At 37.7% G+C, this 9554-nt stretch overlaps 1 pseudogene; it reads left to right on the top strand.

Moving 5' to 3' along the window:
* Positions 1–4763: 4763 nt before the first annotated feature.
* LOC116636443 lies at positions 4764–9113 on the top strand (annotated as a pseudogene).
* Positions 9114–9554: the final 441 nt, after the last annotated feature.

Below are 9554 nucleotides of genomic sequence, written 5' to 3'. Positions count from 1 at the left end.
CGTAGATAGATTTGAATTACGTCTGTGTAACTTACTAGTTTGCGACCTTGAGCAAGGTATTTAACCTCTTTGTGCCTCAGTTTCCTTATTTGTAAGATGATGATCATAATAATACCAACCACATGAGATTATGCATAAAGTGCTTAGAACAGTTCCTAGTCCGTAGCAAGGCTATTATTTCTTTTTTAGTCATTACTGAAGAAATAATAACATCCATCCTGACAATCTATAATTCTTGGAATGCTTCCAGCCATTTATTTGAATTGCTTGTTGAGCCTTGACATTTTCACTTACATGGGTAAGCTACTCTTCTTTTCCAGAGACTCTGTCCAGCCCAGAGAGCAGCTTGGGAGGGTTGGAAGGTCTTGCAGCCTTGCAGGCTACTTTGAAATGTTGGATCTTGGAGTTTTATCTCACTGGAGATGAGGCCCACTGAAAGGGTAGGTCTTTTTGAAACTCTGTCTTAACTGGCCTTATATTTACTTATGGGTAAACTTATGAACAAAGATGGAACTCTCAGACCAGGAGTTAATTTCAGAAGACCAGTGCTTAATGTGTCGCCAGGCATTATAATTCATTCAGAAAAGTATGTGGCTTCTTTCAGCTTCTCCCCAGCAGCTGTCCCAGGTTTGGCTCTACAAGGGGTTTATTTTTTAGATGAGTTAGACTTGATGATCCTGTTTTCTTCCTAGGGGAACCCAGACATCTTTGCTCAGGTTTGACATGCGGCCCTGCTCCCCTCAATTCCCTGGGCCTTGGGAACATCAGGGAAGTCCAGGAGAAGGCTCAAGAGATAGGATAGGAAAAGATTTATACAATTTTGCCGTCCTGGCATGAGTTCAGTGAAATATGGGGGGACCTAATCTAATGCTCAACTCTTTTAAGATAGAAATATCAAATAAAACTAAGTGCTTAGAGTCACTATTAAAATTAATTTTGACCTAAGTGATATATGCACATAGTTAAAATCAAATGGTACTAGTTGCTCCCATTCTCACTTCCGTTCCCCTACAGAAATCTCTATACTCTAAGCTGTTTCTTCTGGTGTTTATCTACATATTGCTAAAATAATGTTTTTTACTATTTTTTCATTTACCAAATTTAGACATTTTATGTTGGCTCTTTTTATGATAATGATTGAGCTCTCTTAAACTATCACCCTTACTTCTTCTTCGTCCAACCTCTCAATATGGTCATATCAAAAATTCGAATTAAACTAACAGACTTTCCATTATCACAATGATACAAATATTATCAGTATAGAATTAGTAGTATACTCTGGTTCTAATAATTGCCCTATTTTTACACATATATGGATTTCTATATACTTGTCAGTATGGGCTGCATTTTGTTGGGTAACAACCCCAAGATCTTGTTGGCTCAAAACAAGAGAGATTTATTTCTTGCCTATGTTGTACGTCAGCTATGGGTTAACAAATGGGGTGGGAGAGGGACTCTACTCATTAGAGTCCCTAGGGGTCCTCGGCTTTGGGGGCAGACACCATCTTGAACCTAGTCAGTCTTCATGCCAGAAAGAAAAATACTATGGAGGGCAACAAACCAGCATTTAAATGCTCTGGCCCAGATGTGATGCTCATCACTTTTGCTTACAATTTGTTGGCCAGAACTACTCACATGGTTCCACCAACCACAAGATGCCCTTGAAGAGCAATTCTACCATAGGCCTGAAAGGTGGAGAGCTAAAAATATTTGGTGAAAAGCATTTAAAATTACCACTGAATCTTCTCTTAATTTTTCCCTGTTGGTCTGTTATACACAATTATTTGTGTTCCCCAAATGTTTAAATTTAAATTGAAGACCTTCTGCACAGCTGCCACAATGGAGACTTTCCTTTGCCATTCTCTACTTAAATGTTTTTCCTTCTTAGTTTATTCCTTTTTGTCAGTGGGGTACTATTTCAGTAGCTTCCTAAGAAGGTGTATGGGGGGGTTAAAAGATGCACGGAAGTTATAGCTGAGTCTTTCATAGTAGTCTTCCCTGCTCTTACCTTGAACTAATTTTTAGTTTGGCTGTGTAAAGAATTTTGGGTTGGAAATCACTTCTCACTAAGAATTTTTTTGAAGATTTATTTACTTATTTTAGAGTGTGCACGAGCGGAGGGAGGGGCAGGGGGAGAGGGAGAGAATCTCAAGCAGACTCCCTGCTGAGCACGGAGCCCCGATGCAGGGCTTGATCCCACGACCCCGAGATCACAACCCAAGCCGAAATCAAGACTCAAGAGTCAGATGCCCAACCAGCTGAGCCACCCAGGCGCCCCCTCATTAAAAATTTTAAAGGAATTATTCCCTTGTCATCTAGCATTTTATTGCTTTTGAGAAGTCCCACATCATTCTGATTCATGTGACCTGGATTTTGCATGTGACCTAGATTTTCTGAGGGGAATCTTTTTAAGAGTTTTCACTTTAGTCTTATTCTGAAATTTCATAATGATGTGCCTTGGTATGAGTCTTTTAAAAATGATGTTTTTCCTCAGTATTCCGTGTTCACCTGGGGCTCTAAGAATATGGGGCCATCAAAAGAGTCATAATTTTAGAGACATTTTATTGTATTTTATATTTGATCATTTCCATCTCACCATTTTTCTTGTTTTTAATTAGATGTTTATTTGCCATTACTCTATTTTCTTTTCTTTTCTTTTTTTTAGTTTGTATGATTTTATCTTCCAAATCTTGTCCTGATTTTTTAAAAATGGGTTTATCATAATTTTGTTTCCAAGAACTCTTGTTTTTCTCTGATTGTTCCTCCTCTATAGCATCCAATTGTTGTTTTATGGATGTGTGTTATCTTCTTATCTCCCTGAGGGTATTAGTTATAGTTTGTGAAACTTTGTTTTATTCCTACATTATCTGTATTTCATCTAGGTCTCTTTCACTCTGTTGGTTGTTCTCTCTTTTATTATGGAGACTTTCCTCAAATCTGGCCATCTGTGAATGCCCATTCTCATTTAGGAATGGGTTGAGAGCTTTGTTACCCTGTTAACAGGTGAGCTTCACTGTAATGTCATGGTATAGACAGTAGCATTTTCTTTGGAGAATGCCCACATATCAGCCCATGGATGTCTAGAACTATTCCCCATCTCCAGCAAAGAATCTGACAGCAAGAACTCTGAGGGTGGGGCACATATTTTGTTTGCTTTAGGAGTCTTGAGACAGGACAAGTAAAGCAGGCTAGTTAACAGGCTTACAAAACTTCCTTAATTCTCTAGTTTTTACTTCCTCATCCTGCCTATCCCTTCACTATGGCTGGAATCTCTATAGTTTATTCCTTTTAGAAGGACACACTTACAGTCTTTTTGCCTGGGGATTATGTAGTGTGAGGAAAGAGATTTAAGTAGGCAACTAATTTATGTGCATACTTTTACTGCTCCCCCCATCCCTGAAATTTCTATTTAGACTTGAGCCTCACCTCAGCCTTACACAATACCCAGCACTGTTAGTTCCTGGGCCTCTTAAGGATTCTGTAAGGGATCATCACTCTCTTCCCATTGTGGTAACTCCCTTTGCAAGGGTTTCTGGTTCTAACTTTCCCCACTGAACTAGATTGGTCACCACTTCTTGATATATTTTCTTTCTAAAAATGTATGAAATTTCTTATCTGCTGGTATCTCCTCTCCAGCTTTCTTGTCCTGAGGACTTACATCATTTTTATTCCTTTATCATTATTTTAATGGGGGCTCAGGAAGAAGAAAGGCTAAATGTTTGTGGTCAGGATGCCATATTTCACTGGAAATCTCTTTAATAAAATAACTTCATAGCTTTGGTGACACATTGCTCACCTTCCCATATTGTTCAAAACCGTTTTCTCTCTAGGCACTCTCAGCCCTGAGCAAGAAAAGTCAGCCCTTTCTCAGGAGAACTTCAAATTCTAAATTTGAGACTATGGTAAACTCTAATGTTCTGGCTTAAGAGTAGCATTGCTTAGTTGTTTTAAAGCATGGGCTTTATCTGAGAAGGCTTTGGTTTGCATTTCAGTTCTATTGCTTTCCAGCTGTGTGAGTCTCTGGGCAAGTTTCTTATTCTTTCTAAGTCTGCTTTCTCAGTTATAAAATATGGGCAATCATAGTGCCCACCTCCTAGGGTTGATATAAGAATTAGGTAATCCATGAGCTGTAAAGTGCATAGCATGGTGCCTAGCACATAAAAAGTATGCAATGATAGTAGTCCTCATTATCCTTATTTGAAACATTAGTATTTCTGGTTGTATTATGCCTAAAAGAAAAATTTATAGCTCATTTTAGAATTCTCAAAAAATTGCAGGCTGAGTCTGTGACTTCAGATCACTCTCAGCAAGCAGTGCTCTTGAATCTGAGTTTAGTTCATTTTCTAGAATCTGTATTCTGTCCTATTTAGGTTGTAAGCTTATTTTCACTGGCAAGTTTAATTTAATGCTTAGTGATCTTTCAAGCTCAGAAAGGCTGAGCCATATCCCAAAAAAGTTGAAGTTAGTGTCAGCCCGTAGTTTAGAGCAGATGTTGGCAAACTTTTCCTGTAAAGAGCCAAATAATAAATATTTTAGTTTTTGTGGTCTATACAGTCTCTTTGTGGGCTATTCATTTATGCCAATAGAGTGTGAAAGCCTCCATAGACAACATATAAACAAATGGGCCTGGCTATGTTCTAATGAAACTTTATTTACAAAAAATGGTGGCAGTTGGGTTTGGCTGTTGGTTATAGTTTGGCAATCCCTGGCTCAAGACATAGTGGGGAAGAGTGGGAGGCAGGGGAAGGTGTAACGAAACGAACATGAGTTCGCTTTTTGGTGAGTCAGAAACCGTACCAGGTTGAGTTGTGACACAAAGAAAGCTTTTATTTGCAGCAAATAAGGAGATCAAGGGAAATGGCTCCCAAAACTGTGACTCCCAGAGCAAGGGCAGATGGGTTCCTTTTATTTAGGTTCAGGATGAATATTTGGATAGGGAAACCTTGTCATTGGATGTAGAGGCAGGCATAAGGTTGTGCATGCGCCTTAAGGAAACATGCCTATACACACATTGTATGTTATGTAAATGAGGCTTATACTCCTCCTTGGGCATAGATTTTAGTATTATAATGAAGTAAAGGTAGTTATTGGTCATTCTAGAGGTCACTCCATGGTCTTTCTGTCTGTAGACATGAGTCAGGGGTTAAACTCAAACTGGTTTGGGTGCTCTGGGCAAGCTGGAGGCCTTGTCAGAGCAGCCACTATTGCTAGAGGGGTGGTTTTGCTTTCCATCTGCCTGAGTTAAGAGATAAACTGGAAAGAAGAGCTTAAAGAAATGTGGGACAAAGGTTGGTGAGTACAAGCAGGTGGGCAGGTCTTGGGGTCTAGCTGGTGACAAAGTGTGGAGAAAAGAAGGAAGCAGAAATATACCTATGAAGAAAGAAATCACACCTCTCAAAAGCAATTTGGTGATTTAAAGGAAGCTTAAGAATGCTGACTATCATGAAATCGTTCCTACTTCTCTATCTGGTTGCCTTCTAATGGGTGACCCTTGGGAAAAGTAAGATGAAGGAAACTTTTTTTTTTTTTTGGCTTTTTACTCTTTTTTTTATTTATTTATTTATTTATTTTATTTTTTTTTTTAAAGATTTTATTTATTTATTTGAGACAGAGAGAATGAGAGAGAGAGCACATGAGAGGGGGGAGGGTCAGAGGGAGAAGCAGGCTCCTTGCTGAGCAGGGAGCCCGATGCGGGACTCGATCCAGGGACTCCAGGATCATGACCTGAGCCGAAGGCAGTCGCTTAACCAACTGAGCCACCCAGGCGCCCTTTCTTTTTTTTTTTTTTTTTTTTTTTTTAATTAACATATAATGTATTATTTGTTTCAGAGGTACAGGTCTGTGATTCATCAGTCTTACACAATTCACAGCGCTCACCATAGCACATACTCTCCCCAGTGTCCATCACCCAGCCACCCTCCCATCCCCCTCCACTCCCTCAACAATAAGAGACTCTTAATCTCAGGAAACAAACTGAGGGTTGCTGGAGTGGAGGAAACCTTTTTTTTTAAGTTTTTATTTAAATTCCAGTTGGTTAACGTACAGTGTGATATTAGTTTCAGGTGTACAGTATAGTGATTCAGCACCAAAAGAAATATTTTTGAGTTGCAATATAAGGATCTTCATGCCTTTCTCTTTTCCTTCGCATTCTTCTTTGACTCCCCTTCCCTTGTTAGTGACTTGAAACTTCTTCCCCTGTTCCTAGCAGAGCCCATTAATATGAAAGGGTAAATTACTAGTAATAGTTTGGATTATGACTCCTCCTAAGGAATTCGTACTTTAAAAAATAAAATGAAAGAACATGATATTTCCTCTTAAGAAATAGTTTTGTTTTTGTTTTTTTGTAATGTATGCAATGGACACACCTCATTTCTGAGCCTCACCCCATCCATAATCCTGTCTGGGGGTGTGGTTCAGAGATTGGGTGGGGACCCTGGTTTCTGTTGCAAATATTACTTGGAAATAAAAACAATGCTTCAGTAATTTCAGTTGTTTTGAAATGATCATGTCAAAATGTCCTTTTTCATCAAAAACAGAAGCTTAACTTTCAAACAGTGATTTGATTGGATAACCCCAGTGGAACATACTCCAATAGAAAAAATAACCACATACAAAAAATATTAAACTTTTTGGTAATCATAGTATTGGTGATAGTGCTGATATGGAATAATTCAAATGAGTTTTTATTTTGTTATTTTTTTAAGTTGACATTTTCACAGTAGTTTATTTAAAGAAATGTGAGATCAATGAGATAAAGTAAAAATCCCATAGTCCTGAATTTGAATCAGAGGAATCAGTGTAAAACTAATATTCTTTCTTTAAAAAAAAAAAAAGACATATTTTCAAAAAAGACTTGGAAATAATAATTACCCCAGTATCGATGTGTACCCCATGCATCTGGATTCTGTTCACTAAATACCATTTCTTACCAAGGGATGACATCTCCTTGGAGAAATGGATAATTCCATGTATGGGGAAAGAAATGTGCAGGATTAGCCAGGAACATCTTGTTAGACCAGATAGTAAGAAAACTGTCAATAATACGTGGATTATTTTAAAAAGACTCAGGAGACAATTTAAATAAACTACTTAGAAAAGAAGGAACAATTTTAAGCATTAATAAGAATTGAATGCAATTGATTTAATCATAGAGAATGTGTTTAAATCCATGGGTTCATAATGGTACTTTAAAACAATGCACACACACACACACACACACACACACACACACACAGAAATACCCTCAATGCCTCACTGGTTGCCTTTGGAGAATACTAGGAAGCTACCTTATATTAAAAACTGGTAAGTAGAGAGAAAGAATCTAGCATGTATCCTGTTGTTCCTAATGATAACCAGGTAATTGATAAGAAGTTTCTCTTTATAGGAATGTTTCAGTTAATAAAAAGAAGAAATGATAGAATTAGATTAGAAAATCACGATTTTTGCAAAATGGATGAGTCAGCAAACTTTTTTTGTAAAAGACCAGATAGCAAATATTTTAGGCTTTGTGGGCCCTATAGTCTCTGTTGCAACTACTCAGGTCTGCAGTCGAGTGTGGAAGCAGCCACTGGCACTATGTAAACAAATGGACATGACTGTGTTTCAGTAAAACTTTATTTATAAAAACAGGGTGCACTGGTTGGATTTTGTCCATAGGCTGTAGTTTGCAGACCCCTGATCTAGGTAATGATCATCAGTATCCAATAACATCACAATAAAAAAGACAACCAGGTTTTATGCCTCCTAATGGAGGTACACAGTTCTATCTTGGAAAAAAAAAAAAAAAAATTTAAACCAGAATCTGATCAAGCATCTAGATTTAATGGCCAATTTTCAGAGAATAAAAGGAACAGAGGAACATAATGGAAAACCCAGAGAGAAGCAGTCAGCAAAATCTAGACTCTGGGAAACTCTAGAGGACAACTGATTTCTTAAATAAACAAAAAAAAATTTTCAAGAGGAAAAATAATATGGAGGAATAATCTATAGGTTAAAAATGACTTAAGAAATACATCAACTAGCTTATAATAAGTCCAGGGCCTGTTTCCTTATAGCAGCTCTATATTGCTGGAGAAGGACAAAAGTGCCCCCCATCATTTCAGGATTAATTTATTCAAAAGAAATAACAGTAAAGTACTCAACAAGCAAAAAGTCTTGTGAAGAAAATGAAGGAAAACCACAGAACACACCAAAGATGGATGCAGAGCCCCCTTCAGAAGATGTACCACAGGAGGCGGAAGGAAATCCTCAACCTTCGGAAGGTGTAAGCCAGGAAGCAGAGGGAAAACTTAGAGGAGGGCTGACCCAACCTTGCCAGGGGTTTAAAGAGGAAACCTCAAAAAGTTGAAAATAGAGCAACCCTACAACCCAGCAATTGCATTACTGGGTATTTATCCCAAAGATACAAATGTAATCTGAGGGGGCACCTGCCCCCCAATATTTATAGCAGCAATGTCCACAATAGTCAAACTATGGAAAGAGCCCAGATGTCCATCAACAGATGAATGGATAAAGAAGATGTGGTGTATATATGCAATGGAATATTATGCAGCCATCAAAAAATGAAATTTTGCCATCTGCAATGACATGGATGGAACTAGAGGGTATTATGCTAAGCGAAAAAAGTCAATTAGAGAAAGACAATTATCATATGATCTCACTGATATGTGGAATTTGAGAAACAAGGCAGAGGATCATAGGGGAAGAGAGGAAAAAATGAAACAAGATGAAACCAGAGAGGGAGACAAACCATAAGAGACTCTTAATCATAGGAAACAAACTGAGGGTTGCTGGAGGGGAGGGGGGATAGGAGGAATGGGGTGGTTGGGTGATGGACACTGGGGAGGGATATGTGCTATGGTGAGCGCTGTGTATTGTGTAAGACTGATGAATCACAGACCTGTACCCCTGAAACAAATAATACATTATATGTTAATAATAAAAAAAATAAAAAAAGAGGAAACTCCCATGAGGCATTTGGACCCTGAAGAAAGGATAAGAGGAGTAGCTGAGTTGGAAAAGCTTTGGGAAGAGTAAGAAACAAGTTTGTGATGATGCATTGGAAGCAAAGACATTCATGCAGCTGCCCTTATGCTGTGTGATTTAGGCCTTGAATTCTTTTTTGTCTGATATTAAAATCTGGCCCCTGCTTTCTTTCTGTTAGTATTTTCTGATGTATCTTTGACCTTTGTTTGACTTTTAATCATCTGGTAGAATTTTGTTTTAGATCATTTCCTTGTTACTAGCATCTGACTGGATTCTGTATTTGACCCATTATACAGATCTGTTTAATTGGAAAGTTACACATATATGCATAAAAATATATTCATTTTATATTGTAAAGTAAAACATAACAGGTTAGAAAGCAGTATATTTAGTATTAGCTCACATACGTAGGATTAAATCCCAAATTGTATGTATGCATGGGTGTGTGTATACATACATACATATATCAAAAACTTAACTGCTTATTTCTGTGAGGTGTGAGCTTTTTTCTTTTTGCTTATATATATTTTTTCATGGATACATGTCATGTCACACACAAAGAATTAAAT

The sequence above is a fragment of the Phoca vitulina genome, unplaced genomic scaffold (assembly GCF_004348235.1).
Source record: "Phoca vitulina isolate PV1807 unplaced genomic scaffold, GSC_HSeal_1.0 scaffold12, whole genome shotgun sequence".
NCBI classification, from domain to species: Eukaryota; Metazoa; Chordata; class Mammalia; order Carnivora; family Phocidae; genus Phoca; species Phoca vitulina.
The sequence above is the reverse complement of the archived record's forward strand: the minus strand, read 5'-3'. Positions and strand labels throughout refer to the sequence as shown.